General features: G+C 32.5%; 1 protein-coding gene and 1 long non-coding RNA gene across 4 annotated transcripts in view; one reads left to right on the top strand and one right to left on the bottom strand.

The window, feature by feature from the left end:
- Positions 1-27,685, top strand: part of LOC147908240 (uncharacterized) — a 539,816-nt gene that overhangs the window by 89,488 nt on the left and 422,643 nt on the right. The window lies entirely within an intron of this gene.
- On the bottom strand, positions 11,301-19,195 carry LOC147908243 (uncharacterized). Its single transcript, XR_015546365.1, has 2 exons — positions 18,323-19,195; positions 11,301-12,670 (listed from the first exon to the last, which is right to left on the bottom strand). It is a non-coding gene; the product is annotated as an uncharacterized LOC147908243 (long non-coding RNA).

Here is a 27,685-nt window from a genome sequence, read left to right as displayed (position 1 = left end):
TGCAAGAAAGGCATCCCTTGACGACAACGCGAGGTATTGTAGCGGTTTCTATAGCTATACGTTACATTTGAAACATATCCAATCGGTGTCGAAAATACCTGAAATAACATTCATCCTTCAGAGAGCGTTGTGCTCTGTTCCGCGAACATTCAATCTGAAAATTGTATACAACGATCGGGGTGCAATCGGCGAAAAAGCTGGCACAAAATAGTTTCCTATCTTCTCGACGGGTAACGTTGATCGAACCGTTGCGTCAAGTGAAACTGGGTTAATTGACTATACCGGAAGAGAGTATATTCCCAAAGGATACAGGCCTCTGACCGTCTCCTCATCCTCGTACCCTATCGCTTCCTCTTCGTACATCGTCTCCGGATAATGCGACGCCGCATTAATGTGTAATTGGTGGCGAGCCGGGAAGATGACACGATACCACGCCGCCAAGAGAGACTAGAGTCATGTGATGTAGTAGTGGCAAAGCCTGCCGGCGGCATAGACATTTTACTCGCAGAAGACGCATGGTCCCTGCTAATATGACGTTTGAAATATGGCGCAACTCACGGCCGAAGATACGGGCGGCAGGGATGACGGAAAAGGAAAAAGGAGATAACGTATGCGAGAGAGACGCAGCCAGTTAACGGAAGTAAAAACGTTCGAACGGAAGAGAAATATTTCGAAGAGATATCAAACATTGCGTTACTGATTATAACGATTTTTCGGTCGCTACTACACGATGAAGATGATCAGATACGATTAAATGGAACACCACGAATGATACGTGTATCTCTTTACATTGCGCATTTATGATTCATTGATGCTTTTAGGTTCAATGTTACGATATAATAATAATTGATATAAATCAATGATTATTAAACTTCGTGAGAAGAAAATTAACAGTATGATAAAATTATAATATACAGTATTTCTAAAATTATAATATAATCGGTTTTGTAGAATATTTTAAAAACGAATGCTTTTGCAATTATTAAGAATTATCAATAATTTATAAAGCAAATGAATGTTATATAAATATTTGAGTTGTATATGTGATATATAAAATTATATTTACGAATACGAAAATGTTTTTTTTACAAAAGAGTATCTTTATTATGAAATAATCTTGGCTATAAATTGTTATACGATGAATAATATGTTGCTTTATTTAAAAAAGAAGGAGATCAAGTTTAACGACAAATTATGTACACCGATAGAAGCTGCTTTTTAAATTGTAGATGCAACGGAATGAAGAAATCAAGAAGTTGATATTTATCTTTTACTTCGCTGTTCCAAGATTACGGTCAAAGTTATATAGACGTAACCTCTTCAAAGAAAGAGATTGTGTCAATTTCTTCTTCGAAGAAAATACAATATGATGCGTAAACGTAGCAAAAGACAGAATTTACCAGACTTTAAACATACCGAACGATATTACAGTTGCTCTATAAATTAACATGTTTTTGACACGATCAATTTATTATCTTTTGAAATATTATCTTTTGCAGATAAATTACATTAAAAACATGTCAATTTATCATTTTTATTTATTATCTTTTATAGACAGAATCAAATATAATATTGTAATAACATGCATAACATTTTTTTTTCAATATTCGTTTTAATTAATGGATTTTTTATTAATATACCATTCGTCATATTTATGAAGAGATAGAAAATCATTTTTCTAAATTTATGTGGCTAAAAATAATTAAAAAAGTAAAATTGTAGAAATCTACAGTTTTATATGTATCAAGTTTTAAATTTTCAAGGCAAAGCTCCATATTTATTTGTTTTCTGACGTGACGCAGTATGTCCTACCAAATTTTCAAATAAATCCGAAAGCGAGTTTAAGTTTTAATCGTAGCAAAATTTATCACCTTTGCTGGCAGACATTGGATATAGCCGGAGTTTCGTTCAGAACTGATGCATTTCGCAGATAAGTCCGAAGAAACTTTCGAAACAGTCGTATCTTTTGCGGTATCTGCATCAACATCTGCCAACTGCTCCGACATGTTACATTCTCGACATATTTATTAACATTTATTTTATTACCGTATAACATAATTGTAATTCTCGATTTCCTTCTTCATTTTCTCTGATAACAATCTTGTGTTTCTGCCTAATTATCTCAACCACTAGCAAACTGAGTAGTACTTGTTACTCGGTATTACTGCTAGCTGTTCGATCAATGCCGACGTCATCGTCGTCGTGTATGTGACCATATACGTACGAGTGTGAAACAGTATGCGCAGAATGATGGCTAAATAATAGATCATTGCCCGTTACATGCTTGCTCAATGATCGAAATGTCGCGCAGATTGGCGATCCATTACCAAACCGCGGGCGACGAACAGCGATGTCACCGGAATACGTCGGTCACCGATGAAAATGTTAGCAAGATGGAACGTGCGTTAAACAGCTCATATGTGAGTAGTATCCGTCTATCGAGCGTATTTGAGTTGTAAAAGACATATTGCAGAGATATAACGCATTCAATTTGTGCAATATACACGTATATAGAGTGGTCTATTTTAATCACTCCACTAGAATATCTCAAAATCTTTAAATTTAAAGCAAAATGTTTCAGATAAAAGTTGCTTGATTACTAGAGCAAAAGAAGATGATGATCTTAGTTGAGCTTGAAAAAAATGTCCTTAAGAAACATCAAGGTTATCTAAAACTTGTTTAACTGAAATCCCCATTTTTTTATTTTATATTTATATAGCTGATTTTATGACCTTTTCAAGTTATAATAAATCATCTTTTCATTAATTAGTATTTTATAAGATCGTAGTCGTGAAAGGTTAACATTTAATCAATACACTTAAAGTAATTGAGATGAAGAGAAAATGATGGTCTTAATATTGATATGTTGTCTTCAAAAGATCATCTTCTCTTCATCTTAAATTTAATTTAAAAATAGTATTTAAAAATAGTGGGTTGATTAAGCATTGATTTTCAAGACCCATAACTTGTAAAACACGTAACGAAAAATTACTTTATTATAATCTTTGAAAAGATCTTAAAATGAAATACATGAATAAAAAATAAACAATCACGATGTTAATTAAAAAAATTTTAGATAACTTTGACTTGACCTTAAAGTTCTCTCAAAGCCAAGTTTTAGTTTTAAAGAAACTTGAATATTGTGATATTATTTACGAAAGTCGCGAATGTTTATCATATTATAAAATTATTTAACAAAATGTAAAATAAATTAATGCGTAACTACAAAGGGTAATTGCGCAGATACTAATGCGACGGATTAGATATTCATATCTTTTTAAGAAATATGAATTTTTCATTGGTACCGCGATACCAAATTTTTCCCTGCAACGTTTTCGGAAACGGAGGGATCAAGCCGATCCGGATTACGGAACGCGGATCTTCAGGGGTTAGAGAGGTCTGAGTCAAAGTAGACTCTGTTATAGTCGAGCGGTGCGCACTCCGCGCCGTGCCGATTTATTCGAAAATCCAAGAAAGTGGCACGTTTCACCCGTTGTAAGGCGCCTCGCCACCCTTTGCGCCCCTCGGCGATGTCTCTCTCCCTTACACCACCCCACACTTTCGCCGCACTACCTCGCGCGATCTCTCCTCTTTTCTCGAGCGTCTAACGCGTCTCCCCCGATCTTTTTACCCTTCCCGTGAGGTTTAGGTATTCTCGTAGCAAGCTTCCTGTAGCCTCCCGGAGCCAGTTTAGCGTCCTCTCTCGCGCCCCTATCTGATTTCAATGTGGTTCGGTTACGTGCCTCAAATCAAAAACACGAACGTTATTTCTGCACGTGGTCTCCACTTTTCTCGATCTCTTTCTCCCCGTTCCCGCGTTTTTTCTTTCTTGTCGCCAACGCGACGTTCCTTCGCTTCTCACCACCAATCTTTCTGTCGTTCTATCCGCTACCCTACCGACGATTCTGCTTTCCGCGTCCTCGTTGAAAGCGATGTATCCACGCTCGAGTTCCACCTACACATATACACGTGTGCGTTAGCTTATAAACTTTTATTTTCGGAAAATGTGGAGAGAGAGTAGGTAACAGGAAAGGAAGGAAAACGAAGGAGGGGTTGAGGATGAGCGTATGGGAGTGAGAAGAGAATAGGTGCAGGGACGAAACGATTCGAGCGGGAAAGAGCGTATGTTCTGTCAAGCTGTCGCTGAGAGGGAGCTCGCCTGCCAACTTATGGGACACGTACAATGCGAGCCAAGAATATTGCAGTGTCTGGCCCTTCTACCCTTTCCCGTTGCCTTTTCACCGCTCTCTCCTTGTCCCATCCACCGGTGACGCTTTCACGAAAGTATACGTAAGACATACGAAGAAGTTACCTTCTAACTGAATATTGAAATGATTTAAGAAAAGAACGCGAAGATATGTGACATGGCCGGTTATTCTTATTGATATTAACATGTGTCAATGTACGAATTTACATATTTATAAAATATAATAAGATGTCAGTCCAATATACGAAGAAATAAGAAAACTAAGAAAAATTTTGAGAGAATTAAATTTTAAAATAAAGCTGATTTAAGAAAGTATTAAGAAGCAGGAAAATTATATTTTTAAAAAGCTTAAAATATACAATATATTTGTGACATCATATAATGTGAAAAATAATATAATATCTATGGTATAGGGTAAAAAAAGTAAAAACTGCTGGTAATTTTATAATCTTTAATTGCTTGGTATTTTTAATTGATAATATTGTAATAATAAAGATAAAAGAGAAAGAGAAAAGTGGAGAAAAAGGAGTGAACCAGGTCGCAATATCAGTGTAGTTTTTCTAACTGATACAACTACTTGACACATTGTGTCTGTGGTCTGGAAATGGCTCGATTTGTTTTTGCTGTATTTATATTTTATATGCGGTATTTCCACATATGTCATTTTTGTAATAAACTTTTCATGCGAAAGTTTTAGTAATATAATACTTTTATTTGCTGTTTTCCCGAGCACAGTTGTTGGTTATTATTCGAAATTTGATGTAAAAGTGATTTTAAAAATCTAAAGCAAGATTGCTATTGTGTAAAAATCTAAAAAGTTAATGTAAATAAATTTGTATGCCACATATTTGGTTGCATTGAATATTTTGTACTGAGATTCTTTTTTTCTGCTTTATTTTACATTGCATTTTAAAAAAAGCAGAATTAATACAATTCTTTCTACTCTTAATTTATAACATGATTACATTTTTGTGTTAGGGGATTGTTATAGCAACTAAAAGTAACATCATTTCTTGTTACTAAAACAGTTAGGATCGATTTAGTAAATGATTATATTCTTTAGACGTAATTATATATATATTCTTTGTACATTAATTGAATAATGCTGCATAATGTCATTAAGACCAATCAATTCATCGATTTACGTGGTTGTCATAGAAATAGGATTCCGCTGAACTTGATCGAATTATCTATCTGTCCGAGACATCGCTATGTTATGAATTACGGATTGTAATTTCGATAAAAATTTCATATTCGCATGAAAGCAGAATAAATATAATGTGCATAGTATGTCTTTTCGTATATAACATTGATAACAAATTCAGAATTAAATTAATTTCTTTGAAAAAGAAATCGGTAAAAATCTTGCTTATGAATAACTAAAAATAAAAAGATTTATGCGTGTACTAAAATTCAGAACGATTAACTGATTATAAAATTCTTAAATTATTTGAAACAGGAATCGATTTTTAATTAAACATCTTAATTTATTTATAAAAATTAATTGCAGAAATTTGGATTTTTCAACTTTAAAGAACTGAAATTTAAAGATAAATTTAATTAAATATTTAATAAATAAAATGAAGAATTGTCTTTATGCAATCAAAAGGAGAAAAAAATAAACATTCTTTCTAAATAACATTCTTTCATTATCATCAAGAATTCCAGAATTCATTGCTCTAGTTTTAAATATCCTATTTGTACGAAAGAATTATCACGAACGTTTTATCTTGAAAATATCTCAATCGTAAGTATTCGTCTGACTTTTACCATATGCTGACTCATGTCTTCTTTCAGAAGCGTCTTACAAATGCAAAGCTCGAATGTAAAGGCCCGACGTGTCCCCCTCTCCCCTTCGATGTGTCACTCTCAATCCATACCTCAAATCTAGGTATATCCTCGCATCCACGATGCTTAAGACGCTGTAACGGTTTGCAAGGAAAAGGAAACCGTTCGCCCACGACTGCGATCGTTTGTCACGACGGCCGTCGTCGAGCCGCTTTTTACGTTCCAACGACGACGACGACGACGACGACGACGACGACGACGACGACGACGACGACGACGACGACGACGACGACGACGACGACGACGACGACGACGACGACGACGACGACGACGACGACGACGACGACGACGACGACGACGACGACGACGACGACGACGACGACGACGACGACGACGACGACGACGACGACGACGACGACGACGACGACGACGACGACGACGACGCGACGCAAGACTCGCGGGGATTTGGCTTAACGGCGGAAACTCAGTCGCCGATTCCTCGTTTTCGTTGTAAGAAACTACCATAAGGTGTTTTCTGTGGTGTCGAGGTAGGAGGTGGAGGGAAAATAAGGATATGATATAAAGATATGTATGTGTGTGTGTGTGTGTGTGTGTGTGTGTGTGTGTGTGTGTGTGTGTGTGTGTGTATGTATGTGCAAAGTGAACGAATGATCTTCCCCTCAACCTTCATTCTCTTCTTATCTACTCGTATCTCTATCTCTTCGGCCGTCATCCATTTTCGTACCCTATAAGGACCGACACGACGAGATATCTCGCGGACAGGAGTGCGATATCGCTCGACACACAACGACAGAATTTAATTATCAACAGACGTTCTTAGCGACTTTCGCGTCAAGATTCTCGCGGATTGACAGATTTAAATAATCGTTTTAATGTTACTAAAGGAGAGAGAATAACGATTAACTGTTTTTGCTTGATGATGAATAATTGCACACTGAAAAAGAAATCTGGTAATATCTATCAAATATTGAGTGAAATAATTTCAATCAAATGTTTAATTAATATAACCGAAAATAATTTTACTTTTCTAAATACATATTTAGCAATTAAAACTAAGTTGGTTATGTTTGATATTTACTTATTAAATATTTAGAATAGTGAAATTCTTTTTGGTTATGTTAAATTTGATTGAAATTATTTTATTCAACGTTGGTAGATGTTGTCACTTCTTTAGTATCTTTTACTTGGCACTGCTATTTTATATAATATTGCAATTTTTGATCACAAGGAATTATGTCGCGAGGTTTTTTGTAAATTTATTAGATTTATATATTGCGATAGTTTTCCATGTAGCTATATAATATATAATATTTTTATGTATACTAAATTAAAATAGGATAAATTTAATTGTTTAATAAATATAATTGATTAATAATCTTGTTTGAAATTAAGAATACGCTTTCTCTTTTTTCTTCTCCATATAAAAGTTATCGCAGTATTTAAATGACTATTATACATAACTTTTAAAGTTATATTATTTTTAACAAGTACTCATATAAATGTTAATACGATTTAGATGTGCATAAAATAACGTTAATAGATGCAAATTTGGTATTGAAGTCCTTAGACACGCCGCTTAAAGAATATACTTCGTTTTACCATCGTTTTTAACCCGACGGTCCTGGTAACCGAGTAACAAATCCCGTTCTGGAATACTAAAAGTTGGAAGTTCAAGGAATAAAGTTGGAATTATGGATACGGGAACTATAGGCATGAGAAAGTTAAAATTGTCCCCTGGGCAACGCTTCTTTTCCGTCAATTGTTAGAATAACCTTCGTTCATCGTTGTCGAGTTACATATCAGACAACACTTAAAAATTAAAAAGATGGACTGAAATATTATTAGTATACAATATATGTTTTATAAAATAAAGTGACAAAATTGAATTACGTTTTCTCAAGAACAATTCGGTCAACAATGAAGTATACACTGTAAAATCTGTGGTCAAATTATTAAATTTATAATATCAAATGTAATCTAATTTAAGTCATTGCTCCTACTAAATATATTAGGTGTTGGAATTAATTCGTAGCGTTTTTTAATGAAAGAATGTTATTTATTTCACATGAGCATTAAAAAATACATTAATGAAAGTACTTCCCATCACTTGTAAAACGCTACGAATTAATTCCAACACCTAATATTATTATTTTATACTAAAACGATAGTCAAATTAACATTGTGTAGTGTCAATTTTAATCATTATTTTAATATAAAATGACGATATATTTAGTAGGAGCAGTGGCGACTTAAATTAGAAGTTAAATTTGTCACTATAGATTCAACAGTATAGTTTACATTTAGATAACTTTTATATGCATTAAATATAAATAGAGTAAATAAATATATGATAAATTAAATTTTTAAATAAAGATTATCAATTAAAGTAAATAGAATTTTAATTAAACACTGTTGTAACTAGATATTTCTCTTTACTTATACTTTGGGGCTTATAATTCGAAACAAGAAATATTATATGTAAATAAAATTAGCTAAATGACTATCAAAAACATTATGTTTTTCTCATACATTATAATATTAAGTTCGATAATTATAATATAAATCGTAAATAATAGCTCGTTACAATTGCACCGGTGAGCGATTAACTGTTTCGGAGAAACGATTAGACGGACTTAAGCATTATAGTCCATGGTCTAAGGCACGTATTCGGGCCGCGATATTAGCGTTGTTAACCCTCTTATGAAGTTTACTTGGAATATACATTAAGCCGTTCACATCCAAGAGACCTGGCGTTTCGTGAGACACCATTTATCGTATATACAATGGCATAGTGTTGAATTTCCGTTGTATTTATCTTCCATAACCATGTTCTAGATACATTTTAAGAGATTGTTTGAATCTCAATAATGTCTTTTTAAAGCGAAATTAAACTGTCACGTGTTGACGCAAGAACACGAATATGGAACATCTCTCCATATGAATAAAATTCTCAAAATTCCATATTCATAATTATTAATATTTTTTACTTACTGGTAACTATTATTTTATACTTTTTTAAAAATGTTTACTTCATGTCCAAACGATAATCCATGAGTATGCAAAATATAAAATAATAACAAGCACAATGCTCAACTTGCCACAACATAGTTCGTGTTGAACATGATATAATTGTCGTGGAATTTAAAGCGAGATATGAAAAGCAAATCGCAACACGTAACTCGAGGCTGATAAAAATTTTAATCCCTGCCTGCGTGGCCCAGATACTCTTCCTGTTAATTTAATTTTAAACGTTGTCACTCGCGAATGTAGCTCGGATCGCTGCAGTATCCCTCCGAGCGAATATTGCGATGCTGCTTGTCCGCCGGATTTAAAAGTCGAAGTGAAATTGCAATGACGAATTGCCGCGAATGAGGGAAAGGAAGTGGAAGTCGCATAACGAGCGCGACCGACAAACTCGCTTCTCTGCAAGCTATTTCACCCACCTTGACCGTTCGTAGTTCGCAGCCTGCAGATTTATTTCCGCTCGAGGTGGAACGATGTATCCGTGCTCGATTTTATTCGTGGTCGGGCAAATCTCCTGCGTGAAACTTAGAGCTGGTGGAATAAAATTGAGATGATGAATATGGCAACGCGAACACGAACGGGAAGAGATTGGAATTGCGGTACTGAGCCTTAATCGTCCTACTTCGTAATGGCATGGCATGTGGAGTATTTTCTTCCGCACAAAGAGGAATCTGTTATAAGTTAAAAAAGGTGAACACGGCAAAATTAAAACGGCGCAGAATGTGCTAGGGCACAGAAATTAAATTACATATCGTTGAAACGTTAAACCAGTATTGAATAAAAAAAATTTTTTTTTTTATACACTTACATTTCTTTGTATTAGCTAATACAATTACTGGTTGAATTAAATTGAAGTATAATTTTTTATATACACGAATGTGAAATAACTTCAGTAGAAAAAGATAAATCCTGTATCTAGGATTGTAAATGAATTGCGTGTGTTACGATCTTAAAAAAATTTTATGATACGTTACTTTTATATAAAATGTAATGCTTAAGTAATAACTAGAAATATAAAAGATCCATTATGAAATATATCTAATTTATTAGCCATTCTGTCATTTAAAGTAGTGATTGACGATTTTGCATTTGAATTTTATTTACGTAACTTTACATTTTTTCCAAGGAAGAGAGAGAGAGAGAGAGAGAGAGAGAGAGAGAGAGAGAGAGAGAGAGCTAAAAATTATGAAGAAATAATATAAAAGAAATAATATAAAAATTAAAATAACGTAACAATATTTATCAAATTTGAATACGTTTTGGCTTATTGCAGAATATTATAATAAAAGAATTTGCATACTTTATTATATTATACAATATAATGCATCCAATATGAAATACCTATTTATAAATTAAATCTATCATAAAAATAATGATTATTCTATGCAAAAGCTTCATGATATTTTTTTACTTCAGCCGATACTTCTCGCGATTTTTCTTTTACTTCAGCTATTTATTCATAGATGTCGAAATTATGAATATAATTAATAATGGAAAATAATTAATAATACATCGTACTATTGAGAAATTCAACCTTTCTACATGCCTTGAATAGATTTCTAATACAGTGAGAGGGGAGGGAAATGAAGGAAAAGCCGATCATGACCTGTTTGCGCGCCTACCGAGGAATAAAGATGGAGGACGCGATGAGGCTATCGGGCCCTCCATCCGATAGTAAAGAACGACAGTCATTCTTAAAATGAGGTTAATCGAAAACATCTCGCGACGTTTGTTACTCTGCGCACGTATCAAGTACGTAGGGTGGTAAAGTAGGATAGGAGGGTGGGTCGCGCGAGATATCTCGAAACGACCGCACCATGGCCAGCATTCGTAGCTCCCAAATCATTCCTCGTTTCTCCATATTGTCAACTGTCCTATCAAATTGCAAATCGATGTCACATTGAACCCTGAGATATTGCATAGGAACGAGCAAGAAACTTTCCCGAATGAAGAGTAACAAGATACAAGAGTCATTCTATCCATTTCCTCGAACATCAAGTTATGATCGTTTAATAAATACTAATAACGTACGTAGTTAGATAAGAGTCCATGGTCCGCTCTCGGTGGTTATCATTTATTTTCAATAACTGTTACTTCACTTTACCTGTAACTTCGAAAGATGCATAGTGGCGTTATTGTACATATTTTGCAATAATAGCAATATGAACATAATTAAAAAGCACATTTTTTATCTTAATATTAAAAAATACAGTTTTTATGTTGAATACATGAATATGATAAGCATAAAATAATATACGCGTTACTTTAAAATTATTTCTTTAATATTTGGTCTTTAAATACAAGTAAAGAATACAAATCGGTGAGGCAATCACCATTTATAACGCTAATAATATGAAACAAAAATGCTTACAAATATTTTGTATTTGCGTGAAAAATACGCATTACTCCACACATGAATACAAAAGTCATCTTAAACATTAATTTAGTTATAATTATCTTGTAGCAATATAATCACTAAAAATATATAGACTTATATTGTATAAGTTAAACATATATATATATAGATAAGTGTACTAAATAAAAAGTTTATTGTAATAAAAGTGTGATGTTAAGTAAGATGTAACAAGAAATTTAATTTCTATCAAATCTTAGAGACAAATTAAAGCTTATCGATTTTAAATAACAATTAAGCATACCTAATTAATTACATAAAAACAACTATATACAAAAAAATTCAGCAATTATATAATATGTAAATATTAATTAAGACAAGAATGGCAAGATTTATTTCAAATAAATACATTTATATCATAAGTCTAGCAATAGATAAATATATCGTTATGTTAGCTGTATCACTTTTTATTATGGCATTAAATTGAGCTTCTATATCTCTGAGTAAGAATTAAAGTATCTAGTTATTAAAGTATCTAATTATTTAACTAATTTTTGATTTTTATTTCTTTCAAATCTATCTGTTAAATTACAACCTTGTGTCTAGAAAAAGCACAAATTTCCATAACATAAACGTGACATGTGCAGCAAATCTATCTCTTTATATATATTATATTATCACATAATATTATTTTCACGAAATGTAACTGCTTGCATTGAATACATACAGTCAGAAAGAACAGTATTTATATTTGCGCTATGGAAATTTTTACGCGTTTCACTTGAACAAATATTTTTGTCTGCATCTGATAAAGTTGAGCCGGAACGACATTTTCCTTTTCCTGGACACTAGTCCAAGGTAACTTACATTCGCTACCGTCACCTATCGTGCGTCACACTGTATATTAAGTTACATTGCCAGCAGTTGATTACGTTCCTTTCTATACGGAAAATATCGTTAAAATATGAGGTCTTTACAATATGGTTTTAGTAACCGACGGTTGAACGTCAGTACCCGACCGACGTTACAGGGACCTTGCTCGCCTTCCTTGTAGCACCGACGAGTCCCTGGCCACAGAATCATGTTATCTTTACATCTTGTAGAGAACTTGATGTAGTCCGTTTGGTCAGGGAAATACACGAAGTCAGAATCGATTTCTGTGATACCGACCGCTGAGTGCGCGAATGTGCACATTATGATAAGGAAAAGCAATGCCGATAGATGCATTTTGATGTACCCAGTTCTTTGCACCGTCTCACGAAAATGCAATGGGAAATCTGAAAATGATATATTTATTATGTAGATTTTGAAATATTATAATTTCATAATATCTTATTTTGGAAATAATAAAATAAATAAATCAACATTTATTGATCTCAATGAAAACATAAGTATCGTATTTCGATATATTTGTGAGAGATATTTAGTTTTATTTCATTTAAAAAAATCTCTAAAAGTTACATTGTATTAATTAATACAATACATCCTATAGAACATGTAATTCGAGATGTATTTAAATAATAGACTGTTAAATATAAAATATAAATAAAATATAAATATAAATAAAAATAGAAGGTACATTAATTTTAAAATTCCAAAAATTTTTTAAATATTTTTCATCTCTTGTAACAGTTTATATAATGCAATTGCTGGACAATAAACAGAAATTAACGAAAGTGATACAGCCATACGCTGCTAAAACAAATTCATGACGCATGATCAGATTTTGAAACGTGAAAAATAATAAATCAATAGATTAAATAAATTTTCACGATAAATTTAATAACATTAATCTTATAGATTCATATATGTGACTGTATAAAAATCTTTATAAATAAATATGCATTATATTTTGCGACTATTTCTTTTTTAGATAGGTATAATTTATATAAAAATTAGATATAATATATTTTATAGAAAATTCGACTTTTCTATATCGATCTTAATAAAATACGTTTTTTTTTTCAATTGCATTTTATTTTCTTTTAACATTATAACTTATAACATGTATAATATATATATATATATATATATATATATATATATATATACATACATATATATATAAAAAGAATATGGATTCTTTCAATAATCGAATGAATTTGAAACAAGCATACTCAATTAATGCTTTCATGTAGTCTGATACTGCCAATTATTTAATTTGAAGATTTGCATACATTGACATTTTCACAAGTTTCCATTTCTCACGAGCGAAATTATTCCACGTCTTCTATTTTCTAATGCAGTTATAGTGCAGCCCGGATTGTGTAGCATTATTTTACGAGAAAACATCTTCAGTACATCTCTTGTGCATTGAAATTCGGCACTACCTTGGCAGTGATTAATTTATTAAAACAACAAATTTTAATAATTTTATTTTACCAAATTTGTGATGATGTTGCATTTTACGAATCTATCGTGTAACATATAACGAATTAAAGCGGAGCAATATTTTGATTTGTTGAAAAATGCAAATACAGGAAAAATAGTACAGTACGTATACGTGTCGTAAAAAACGATGCAATATAAATAAACACAGATAGTAAAAAAAGATGTATATACTGGATTTGTGTATCATATTACGAAATATTTGTTCCTTTTCTTTTTATTGTATTTTTTTTCTTTATTTCCCATTTACTTTTTGAGAAAATGCATGTAGAAATTTATGTATGTAAAAGAAGTTACAGTAACAAAATACTAGAACTATGCGTTCGGAGTATCGCTTATGACGGGATCTAGCGGGAAGTCCCGATTTCATGCGTTTAGAGAAAACAACTTTAAGAATGCGGTAAACTTGCGCTCAAAGAATGTGAGAAGTACAACGAAAGAAAATTATATAGAGTTCTCGTTGACTCGAACAGTGATAGTACTCGCGCGAGCGTGTTTATTTCCACGCTATTGCGTTTCTCGAAATTTTCACGCGCGACTAGCAAACTGCACGGTTCGCGATTTAGCCGATCAAACATTGTAAAAAGTTTGAAATTAATTTTCCAAACGATACATTAAGTAACAGAACAATTTTTGATATAAAAATATCACAATATTGTTTTAAACAAAGACTTTTATACTTTGTTTATAAACGTAATATTTATAACGTAATATTTATAATATTATATTAAATATAATTGCTATAAATGCATTTCAACAGATTTCTCTTTCTAAAAAATATAGATATGAATTTAACATCATGCGATGTTATGAATTTAACATCATGCGATGGTTATGTAATTCTCAATTTGTTGGGATTAATGACTTTTGCTTTTTTTAGAAAACATAATTAATGCTGGCATTCAATGAATAACAAAGATAGAACTCCTGTATCAACTGCAGTGTCTCCTAAAAGGAAAGCAGTCAATATTAATATTCATGTGGATTTAAAATCCTTGTTTATATCAATACCATGATATGATTCATTGTCATGATTAAAATACTTGTATTTTTTAGAATATAAAAAGATCTTATAAAGATTTAAATAAAAAGGGGGGTCTACAATGCATTATTTAAAATACTTAAAAATTACTATATTAATTACTATATTAATTAATTTCATATATGAATAATTTTTATACAATATTTAAATAATATGTTTCATGTTTGATTCTTATTAAACATAATTATTGATTTGTTTAAATAAAATTAGACGATTGTACGATATACATTTTAATCGATTGCGTTTTAGTTCGGCGCAATGTCACCCCGTACGATGTCACCTCGAAATGTGGCTACTTTACGAAGGTCGTAGCATCGACAATAAAAATTATGTCTGACGCTGCGTTCTATGACTGCCAGTTTAGAGAATGCCGTAAAATCCCGACCATAATGGGCAAGCAGTTCTTTCAGGCATGTCAACGTAAACTTTTATGGATGATGCACGGAGGGCGGAGAAATATTTTCTTTCAAAAGACCTCACGGCTACAATGAAAAATCGTGTTAAATGACAACAAATACCCTATTATACGTCGCATTAACAGATAAAAATTTTCCGTATATTAAGTAAGCTGTTTCTAGCAGAAATAGTGATGTTTGTATTGAAACAATTGTTCACTTTAAATTTTATAAAAATGTTATACTTCATGTTTGATTCTTCTCGAAATTATTATTACGAGAGACATGAAAATATATAAAAATATATTTAAAAAATATATTTGCAACTTAAACAACATATAAATGCAACTTAAACACTACTTTAGAATTAAACGCTGTTATTGTTATTTACACAGAAAAGAAGAAATTTTATACACGGATGTAACTTTTACATCAAGATATAAAAGTAATCGATAAATAAGTTATAAATTATATGCATGTCGTACCCAAGTTTTGTTGTACATAAATTTTAATGGTATTTTAACAAACACTTCCACTTTCATACATGTTGATGTGCGCATGTTTGAATATGTAAATTTTATTCGATACGATTATTTGTTTATTATTTTAAATGTTGTTGAAAAATAAATGTTAAAATATAAAATTAAACAATTGATAGCAAAAAATACCATCATAAATATTTAATAGAAACTCAAGATACTATACAAACTTACGTGATAGAGATCAATTCGAAAAATATATTCCGAGATTGCGAATAGTAATACTTTTTTGATATGTAATGTCATGAATAAATGCAATCGTAGTAATACATAAATTCTCGGGAAGTACGCGGTACTTAGAATTTTGTCATTTTCTTGTTGCGAATTATATACGTAATTATATCACTTACAATTAGTATTAATTAACTAAGTATTAATTAACATCAGCGAGCTATCTAAACAGAAATTAACTTCGTAAATGGAAGTGGATGAACGTTCACAATAATTGTAAAGTATCCCTAAGCAACACACTTAGTAAAGACGGCACGCAACGTCGTCATCAAGATAAGCTACCATCGCTCTAGGCAATTAAAGTAGGTTGATACCACTTGTATCAGTTTTAGTCGTAATGTCTAACTGAAGTAATTTTAGATGTACATGTAACTACGAGAATGCGCAATTAAATGTAATCGCAAATTCTTGCAAATAAATTCTTAAACAATTCTTAATCAATTCTTGATCGATTTCTCCCACGAGAGACATTAAGACTTGAATAAAAAATTTTGAAAGGAAGCACAAGCTTGTAATAAAAGTTATCGAGATAACAACGCGCGCCACTCGACGTGATTAAAGACGAGTTAACTTTGGCTCGGAATAATAAATTGCGCTATCTCCATCTGAATGCTTAAATTCCAAGCATGGAACAGAACACAATGGGTGGGTATATCTGGCTTCTTCAGGTGAAATACTCGCGATAATTCCAGAGGAAAGTTTCAACATTACTCCACGATACGGTGACCGGTCCTTTAGACTAAGTTGTTGCTCCGACAGTCTAGCTTAAGTAACCCTTGGTTAGCGCTTCGCTGCTCCTTTCTGGATTGCAGTGATATAGATGGAGAAATGGAATTCGTTACAATCGACTGCTAAAAAGACAGACAGTAGAAATGGCGAACTTGTCTCTTCAATTGCTTGCTTCTCTGCGGATGTACGATTTATATGCTGATAAGTGAGATTCACGTTGTAAATCTTTTAGAAATACGGGTTGGCATTTATATTCGGAGCTCCTATCTTTTGTCTCCACTTTTTTTTATCTTTGTATCTCTCACAGTGCGGAAGGATTATGGAGCGTTCGCGAGACCATACGCGGATATATCCATTATAAATGCGCAACGGGTTTTAAAACAATTTATCGCCTATATATATAGCCTTGCTGGGTTGTCATGCGGCGGCCAATATATATGGTGCATCGTAATTTTAAAAAATAGGTCCATCGCACCGTAATCTGCAATCGTAGAAATGAAATACACGACATGGAGTACGCACCCGTGCACCACCACGTCGCTGTCTCCTTTTGGAATTTATTTATTTATTTTTTTCTGTATTTTTTTCATAATTTCTCCCGACGCATTACTGTGGGAAAATACAAATCGCAAAGGATTACACGTGCATCGGCTGACTTCCGAGCGTTTGACGAGAACGATTAATTTTTGCCTGTCTCTCCCGTCAACGTGGATGCTTCGGTAACCGAAGTCGGCTAATTTTACCTCTCGCGTACGAAAAATTCGGAGATTAATTTCCGTTCGCAAACAAAGAATGCGTATTTGCCTCAGTACCATTTACATATCTACGTTCGCATAAAAAAATAACGCTCCGCAATGCGAATAATTTCACGTTTTAAGTAAAATGGAATTAGTTATTCCTTGAACTTTTATTTCTTTATTTGTGCGATTAATAATTTCATTATACTGCACGTAACTGTTAGTGGAAAAATTATTATTTATCAAATTATATCTTTTTTGCAGTAATAAATTATAAGAAATAAAAAAATAAATAAATGATAATTAAACATATTATTATTAACTATAGTATCTTAGCTACGATGCTAAGAAATTTAAATGTTAGAAAGATATTTTTCTGATGGCAAAACAAATTTTAAATCTTGCTTTTACACTTTTATTTATTCTCCGCAACAAATTTAAATAAAGAAATGTGTTGTTTTTCTGGCGAAACTTGGGCGATCAATCTGAAAGAAACATGGAAAGTTCAATTGCGGAAAGCAAGGATAGATAACTATAAAGGAAATGGGCAATTTTCTGAAAGATACATAACGCCGGAGATACTAGATTGCCTTCAAAATTTTTGATGGGACACTTTTGTGCGATATATAAACGTTTCTCGAAGAAAACGCTGTTCCAGGTTGTAAACGATTTCCCAAGTTACTATGGAATCACGACCGTCGCGAGATCGAGCATAAAACCGCGCTCGGTTTGCTTTGTGAACACAAAAGGAGGTCCTAAAGCGCCCACTGGTGCGAGATGCAAATCGTTTTGCATAATTTACGTTAAACTTACGCGGTAACCTCCGCGCTTTCGCGGCCAACAGGATTAACGATTACGTTACACTCACATTCGTTCTTCGTCTAACTTGGCGCAGCTCACTGCGTTCCTCTCTCTTTCTCTCTCTCTCTTCTTCTTTAACTTCTTTTCGTTCCACGTACACACCGTGATCCTACCTTCAATACTTCTCACTTTGGATTACCAGTCAAATTACGCTTTACGAGAAATTCGCGACGCTAATACAAATTTAATAATCAACAGCAACAAAACATGTTACACTGCACACGTACGAATCGGCGCTAGAACAGAGACTGAAGACACGTATCAAAAGTTAATCTGTGAGAGACTTCATAAGTACTCAGGCAGGTTGGTGGTGGAAGGATGGGAATGGTAGGGGAGAAGCTATCCACGCTGCCTCGAGACGTGTCATCGTTTTTAGCTGTTTCTGAGAAAAGGAAAGACAGGAAGAAAAGGAAGGATAAGGGATAGATTAATCCACGAAACAAGAGGTGATCGTCTCTACCAGAATAGGTCCGATCGTGAGAGGACTACCTCTCCGTTAGCGGTATCTTCCGCTAAGCTCTTGGAAGTCTTCCTCCTTGGGGAAATGAAAGAATATATTTTATATTTCCAATGTAGTCTCCGCCGGGACTCACGGTTACTCAATGAATTATATGCCCCCTGCGCGAATAAATAAAGAACTCGCTATATCGGAATACATCACCGACTAGATGATTCGATTTGTTTTACATCGCTTTGCGTATTTATTAAATGACATGAATAATTCATATGTATGGAGGTCCTTCCAGTACGTTAATCTGGATTATGATGTATTGCTTGTCCTAGTTGACCAGGCGAAGTCTGATGGATGAAAAAAATTTCTAGCGCTATTTATCTTTTTTAAACATTCAAATGATATATTATGAAATTTTTGCTAAAAAAAAGGAAATTAAGTTATTATTAATTTTTTACATAGAATAAAATTAAACAATATAATATTTTGATAATATTTTATTGTGTCTATAAAAATGTGAGTTATTGTACTTAATAAGAATCTTCTGTAAATGTGGCGTGCTTACTGGTCCAGCAGTTTTATGCTTATACAACTAACAGCTTGTTATTCTGTGTGTGATGGAGTTAAGAAATGCATGCATTAACAATTAGTCATCTCGCTGGTTTATGCGTGACTCCGTTTATACTTGGTCGTGACCTTCACACTTGAAACAGCATTTGTGAACGCTTCCAAACAGGTCGAACTTGAGTATGTTACAAGTACGTCATAAGAGTCATAGTAGGGATTTCCAAGGTCGACATAATTAGCAATTTTTTATCGCGAAACAATCGTCGCCCAATAATATCGAACAAGGAAAATCAATCAATATTTTCAAACAACATGCAACTATTTCCTGTACTTTCCAACATTCAATAAAAGTGGAGTTTTCTAGATTAATTTAAGCTAGTAATTTTAGTCGAAATTATCAATCAGAATGTATAATTTAAACAGATAGTAATTAATTTCAATTTTACCTTTTAGTAAAAACTATTGGTTTTTATTAAAGTAAAGATTTGACAAAAGTATTGTATAAGTTTCTACAGAATTAATGATCTATGTAATACTTAATTCCTTTAACTTTGATGTCAGTTTAGCTTTTTACATTATTAATTTCGAACTGATTTTCCTTATACTTCTTATATTCCTATATATTTCCTTATATATTCCGAAATTGATTGCCACAGGTATTTCTATTGCTAATTATCATATGATTTATCAATTTGTGACGCAAAATAAAGGGAAATCCTCTCTTCATTTATAATTATGTTACGAACGGAAAATTGCATTTCCGCTTATTTGAGTCAGCGATTAGGCAAAATTGCGGTTTAAATGTAAATCAGGAATGTCCGCAACTAATAGCGCGTATTCAGGGAAAGAAATGTCGTTCGTTACGATTTTAGCTCGCGAGAAAAGTTGCGCATTTAATTTCCTCGTACTGATATCGTACGTGATGTACTACATGTAGCGGAAAAAGATCAAATCAGTGAAGTTGCATTAAGTGACGATGTATTTCCACAACAATGTATTTTTTTTTTTCATTATGTTAGACAAAACATCAATTAAATTTAATAACCATACATGCTGTATATTGATGGTCGCAGAAATATTTCTCAGTATAGCGATATTTCCACGAAGATGCAGTCTTAATTGCACGTAAATTACGTAACATCCAAGTAACTGTACATACATATCTAATAGCAACAAGTTCAATGATATATATTCAAAGAGAGAATTTCAGTTGATGAAACACGGTATATCTTCTACGTTGAGAGGAAAGTTAGAGCGAGCATAAAATTATATCAAGTCTTGTAGCAAATATTCAATAACAGACTTATTTGCTCGGACATAAAGATTTTGTTAATATACATCTATATTACCTGCGATTGCAATATCAAGTTACCGAGAAACCATTTCCGGAATATCGGAACTCGATGGATATATCTTCGTAAATTTTATCTAATTTCCGTTTCTATTTTCTTTCAATAAAGAGTAATTATTATGTCAATACTTTCTTGTGAATCCTTTTTTATATATATATATAGAATCGTCTGTATAAAAATATGTAGAATTTTTTTTCTAGAATAAGAAAATAATAAATCTTTGCAATAAAAATTTATACAAAATTATAAACGTAAAGTTACACAAATTCTTATGTAAAGTAAACGATCCTCTTAGAATTTAAAAAAACGATATAATCTATTCGATGATTTATATATTAAGCAATGTGTGTTATCGCGAGATAACAGTTTTAATGATATGCATTTCCAACGTCATTATGCGATATGTGATGAAATTAAACGAGAGAATATTTTACTAAATCATGATAATATTGCGTAATATATTACGGTTATATTGCATCTAAATACTGTACGTGTGATCTTTTTTCTTGTTAGTATAACAAACACAAAAAGATATTTTTAATTAATTATTAAACTAAATCGTATATATGTGTGCAAATAGATGATGTAACTGCAAAATGTTTGAATGACGCTCGTATGTATAAGTGACATAATCGCAAAATCTGATGCAACTATTAGTCATTGACAACTATTTTCTCCTCTCTTTCTCTCTCTCTCTTCTACTGCATATTAAAATAATAATACTTTGCGCAAAATATGTTATATCAACGATTAAATCTCTAGAGAATTTCATAAGCATTGTCTCTCGTGGATATTAAATTTTCTATTCGCGTGGAATTCACTTCCAACATATAAATTATAATTCTACGATATATGTATATATTTAACTAGCAGACTGATGGACTTAATTAGTAAGCACCAAATTTTTATGAAAGTTTTCCTCGTCTTCTTTTTAACGATCATAATACATTTTGGAAAGAAGTGATTTGTATAAATACAGAGCAACGTTTCTTATCAATGTCATTTGTCTTCTTAATAATCTCTCAACTTAAAGCCCCAATTAATCATCCATTGAAATCATGAATAATTTATTCAAGGAGAAAGAGATCGTGCTTCCGAAAATGTCTTGCTTCAGCCGATCTTAATTCGTGCCGAAGAGACGAGCCATTTACTTCAGCCACTTTCATCGCCAGGCGACCGTTTTTTCTTTTTAATTACATTTCAGTCCATTTCATTTAAAATTAATAACGGACCAACTTATCGCGTTCAGCGCTCTGTAATAAGAGTATTAAATATTACCGCGGTTGAAATGGACATGTGCTGCACGGTACAGTAACAAATTTGAAAAGTGAAGCTTGGAAAATGTATACGATTGTGAAAAATTATGTCTTGAGAAGAAATTTGTTCTTAAAAAAGTAATCTTCTATATATTTCCTCCTCTTCCTTCCCCTCCTCCTCCTCCTCCTCCTCTCTCTCTCTCTCTCTCTCTCTCTCTCTCTCTCTCTCTCTCTCTCTCTCTCTCTCTCTCTCTCTCTCTCTCTCTCTCTCTCTCTCTCTCTCTCTCTCTCGTAAAATATGCTTAAATGCAAACTTTTAATTATAATAGATTATGTACTTATATTTTCTATTAATTGAAATATTAATGAAAAACAAGCTCTTTAAGCATGTGTTGCAGGAAATTTTCATCACTTTATTATAAATTTATTATAAGTTTATTATGAATATTTTTGCAGTGAAAATTAAGTTTATAGCAATTTATTTATTCGTATAATTTTAGATGAAAATGTATAACAGAAAATATTCTATTAAAAATTTAATCTATATTTTTGTGGGAATATTTTAACAGATTTTAGTTTATTACGAATTTTTTATAACTTAATGTAAGTTTTATTAAAATTTTATAAATTTAAGTATTTTATAACATTTCATTAAATTTAATGTATTAAAGGTATCATTAATGTTCTAATTAAGAATTGAACTATGACACAAATAAAATGAAAAATGGAAATTTGCAGCGATAAACATCATGTGCAATGAAGTGATCATTTGCATGTGAAAGCATGCACTTTAAAAATATATAAACAATGTTTAAAAATATCAAAATAAATTTTCAGAAATTATTTTTTTTTTTACATTTAATTCAATCAAATATAAACTATATTATGGCTTAGATAAAAGTATCTTTGTCAATGTTTTATTGTTAGTTGTCACATAAATGAGGTATAAAATGTCTATAATATTGCGAATTTAAGAAGAGAAAATGAGAATTATACGAAAATGAGAATATATATGTCGGAAATACTAATAGCACGTCTATTATTATAATTAAAATAGTAATATACAAAAACTAAAGAGAATTGTATATTAAATAATTTGCAGTGTTGTTACTGTTAATATCATTCATCATTTGAGTAACCGAACCGCATATATTCTGTACTCAAAACATAAATTAAGCAAAATTGTCATCTGACTTCTTCGTAGAACCATTTGAATGAGAAATTGTTAATTTAGCAATATTCAGTCATTTACTTATCTTGAAATTCGTAAAATTTTAATATTTTAACAGTTACGGTAATATTTCAGTAATTATAATATTTTGATGCACAACATTGTGTCTTAATAAGTTCAACTTATCATACACTAATTGAAGAGGAGAGACACTGTTATGAAAACTTTGCTGTAATTAATAACACATGCATCACGTGCATTATCCACTAATTCTAGTGATTAAATAACTTTCATAATACAACCAGCACTTTTATATTTTAGCATAACTTTATTTCAATAGTTACCATTTCAATCTTCCATCGGCAATGTGAAATTTTTAGCCTTTATCTGCAACCTGAATCTCCGAATATTAGTACACGTTTTTATGCTGAATGCATAAAAATCTGAAAAAATTACTTACATACTTGTGACAATTTCATAAACACGGTTTTACTGTTACAGAAATTGAATTGTATTTTATATTTATTTTTTACAGATTTAAATTTACTTACATGAATTTACAATTAAAAAATCATATCTTTAAAATCTGACATTATCGATAGAGGATTAATAACGACTAAAGAAATAATTAAAAAGTACAATCTCTATTGCAAAAAAATCACATTATAAGATTTGTCATGAGGAATTTATTTGTTATTAAACTATAAAAATGTTTTTACGAAAAACTTGTTGCAAATAAGACAGAGAAAAAAGATAGAATTTTTACTTTATAATTAAATTTTTTACATTATTATCTTCGAAATTCTATAAGGTATATATTTTTTAACTTTATATTACTCGTCAGCGTCACTACAATGATATAGTTGCAATATTGCAATATTTTCTTCATTCACAAAAATAAAAATGACATTAAAGCAACACAAACAAGTACAATGTTTTTAAAAAATTCAAAAAGATACTTCTTGTTTGACGACTCAATTTATAAGCATTTATTATTTTTTATAGTGGCATAGTATAACGAATATTTTAACATACAATATTAAATTTATGTGAAAAAAATGCAATTAAATTTAAGATTTATTTTTGCATTACGTTACATTTGTTTGCTTGAAAATCTACGCTAATGTAATAGAATGATTGTACAAAGAAAAAAAAGTTGAGTCAGAAAATTATGGTATCATTTAATTTTCCGGTATTTTTCAGCTAAATCTTACCCTTAACAGCCGACAAGGACGTTTATGCATTAGGCTATGAATTACAACTGACATCCATTACGGAATGTCGGCGTGGTATTGGTACATGTACTATACAGACTAGCGTGTATATATGTGTACTCACATTTGGTATATGCAGGTCCTTATTAGCGCTCACCACATATACCGCACTACTCGCATGGCATCGATTATTACTTATGGCTTGCGCTAAATTACCCACAAAGCGGCGCCGCCGCCGCCACCACCACCGCTGCTGCCGCCACCACGGTAACTTCGAAAGACAATCTCGATAATTTCGCTGACTTATCGTTGGCTCCCCACAGCCTCCAACGTATATAGACGGCTCCTGCACGATATCTCCGCGGTATACCGATTAACTTACAAGTTACGAGACATGCTGACTTACAGCTCGACTGACGCGAGCTCTCTTCCGATTCGAAACGCAATCCGCGATCAGCGAGAAAATTCGATTAATATGATTGGCTAGGTCTTAAGCGCTCGTTGCATTATAGAATTGCAAGCTAAGGAACTTTAAGAGAAAAACGCGAATAAAAACTCTTGAAAAGAAAATGAATTATTAAATAAATAATTTAAAGTATTTATAATAATATTATATAAAAATTGCAATTAAGACGTTCCGAGACACATTTACATTATATATAAAACATTGTAAATTTTTACTTTTAAAAACGAGGACCTTTTATTTTATACTTACTTGACACATTCAAAAAATATCTCTGAGCAATATGAGATTTCAAAGAGATTAATATATTATAAGTAATCAAACTCGCTTCGTTTATTATTAATTTATTATCAAGTTTATTATTAATAACTGAAATATCATAAATACTTCTAAACCAATAAATTGCTAATAAACATTCAATAAGTGAATATGTACTTTAATAAGTAGTATATATAAACTTTATTCGCGACAGATTTCTTTTTGAAAACTTCTAATAGTTATACAGAATATAATATCCTACATTTAACGGGAGGTTTAACAAAATGCGCATTATGGTATGTGGGTTTAGCAAAGTAACGACGTATACCATTTTCATGTTATGCATTATGCAAAATTTTCGATGCATTATATTGTCCACAATTGCATCACCCGCAGCGGATGCTGTTCATCTATGCATCTCGCAAAACTCTGATTCGTTCATTAAATTCATTAATGAATCGCACGCCGTGATTAATATCGGAAAAATTAATAATGATGCGCAACTGTCCGATTTTAAAATTTATCCATTATCCATGATCATTGAAATATTTGTTACGCGATTCAAATAAGTCAGGCTAATGACCATTGCGTAAAAGCTTGTCCGTTTTTTATCATTTATTTGTTTTCCTGAGTCGCGAGAATGCGTCTAACTTAAATGTACGTACCCACCGCAAAGCCCAATGATGTTAGGAACGAGCGCTTACAGCAACACCAGTAAATCGTTTTGTCTACAACAAAGCTTGAGAGAGGAGTATGTTGAACTTGCCTAACCACCGGCCACCGCCTAGTCGCAGGAATGAATACCACCTCGCTTTTAATGACATGCTTTACTCGGTCTTCATTCGGTTAAGCGAAAACACTCGCAAGGATAAAGCGATGGACGACCGTTACCGCGTACCGCGCGCTGGTATGAAAATTAGGATACCCGATATATAGATAACAGAGCCGCGAAATGTGCGACGACGGAGAACGAGGATGAACATGCTAGGGAAAAGCAGGGGCGTTCAGATGAGAGGAAGAGAGAGAGAGTGAGAGAGAGAGAGAGAGAGGAGAATGAGAAGTCGGGCGGAGGTTAGAGGGTGTCGAGTGGAGAACCCGTTCTGGGAACGCGGATGGTAGCGGAGAGTCCCGAGCGAGCTGTTTGCAGTTCCTTCCACAAGCCTCCAGTTTGCATTAGTTTGCATACGTGAGTGAAAGTTTAAAGTTTAGTAATTTAAACAGCCGCGCGAGCTGTCCCTTTTCCGAAACGCTGCTGGATGTATACGTGGATATAGTATACGTGTGTAATGTGTATATTATATACGTATACGATGGTGTGGTATTATACGTACATAAACTTGCACGGAATGCATTTTCCATCTACGAATATTCAAGAATGTCCGTTCCCGTTGGGATTCACGATGCGATCCCCATCCACTCACTTGTCCTTTTATTCTTGCATCTTTTCTTCTCCTTTTTTCTTTCCCTTGCTCTTTATCAGCGCGTTTCAGGGAAATAACAAAAATGCATCCGCCCTCCTCGTGACTGGGCTTTTTTCTCTGATCGATTACTTGAATCTCGGATTAAGAATATATTTGGCTACATTGAATTTTTAGCTGGAGCCTTACTACTTACCATGTTAAATCCTATTAAATTGATAATAATAGTTTTGATGTAGTTTTTAGGATAGAATTGGAACAATAACACATCAAATTATTATTATCTTGGAAAAAATTTTGTAACAAGAGAAACTTATTATTAATGAGATAAGTAATTTTTTCTACAGCGTGAACTTATTTTCTTAATAAACTAGTAATCTTGTGTTAAGAAAGAGAGAAAGAAAGCGACAGACAGACAGAGACAAAAAGAAAGAGAGAAGGAGAGGGAGGGGAGGAGGGGGAAGGAAAGAAAGAGAGATAGTAAGCTTGTAATAGCTTTAAAAGAAATGCAAAAAGTTTTAATTACGATCGTAATAAAATTTGCAAACATGAATAGATTAAGCATCTTATATTTAATCCATAGTCACATCCACAGACAAGGATCTTGTTGGCATATTTTTTTAATAGAAGACTCATAACGTAGTAATAATTCTGGGTGGAAAATATATATAGTTTATCAAAGTCATGAATCTAATTAAATGAGAGAAATCCTACATTTAGTCAAAATGGATTTTAGTGCTTAAATATTTCTGTGTGAAATTACATATCTGATTCTGCAAAGTCTCACATTTTCGTAGTTTAAGCTTAAATATTTTAATGAGATGTTAACACTTACATCTCTAATATTCTCCAATTTAATAGCTAGATGAATTGTACATCTGTATTTGCATTCATCTTTTCCCTGTGAAACAATATTATGCAATAAGAAACAGACGACAATGTGTATAAGAATTTCGGCTAATAACGCTCGCGTTTGTCTCTTCGCGGTTTGCGAGCGTAATCTCCGCGAAAAACAGAAACTCGTTCGCTCCCTCCATAAAACCTTTCCCTCCGGGCCGACTTTTTCCGGTTCTCATCCCTTTTGCCTCCACGCACACGCGAGGAAATCGCACATGGATGTACAGAAACGTACAAACGTCGTCCTTTTTGCTCGCGACTTCACCACGATACCACTTTCAAACTTGTAGTCGCTCATCCTCCAATCGTTCGTTCCCCCATCG

The sequence above is a fragment of the Acromyrmex echinatior genome, chromosome 10 (genome assembly GCF_024713525.1).
Source record: "Acromyrmex echinatior isolate Ae372 chromosome 10, ASM2471352v2, whole genome shotgun sequence".
Taxonomy (NCBI): domain Eukaryota; kingdom Metazoa; phylum Arthropoda; class Insecta; order Hymenoptera; family Formicidae; genus Acromyrmex; species Acromyrmex echinatior.
Note: the sequence above shows the minus strand (reverse complement) of the source record. Positions and strands in the feature narration are given on the sequence as shown.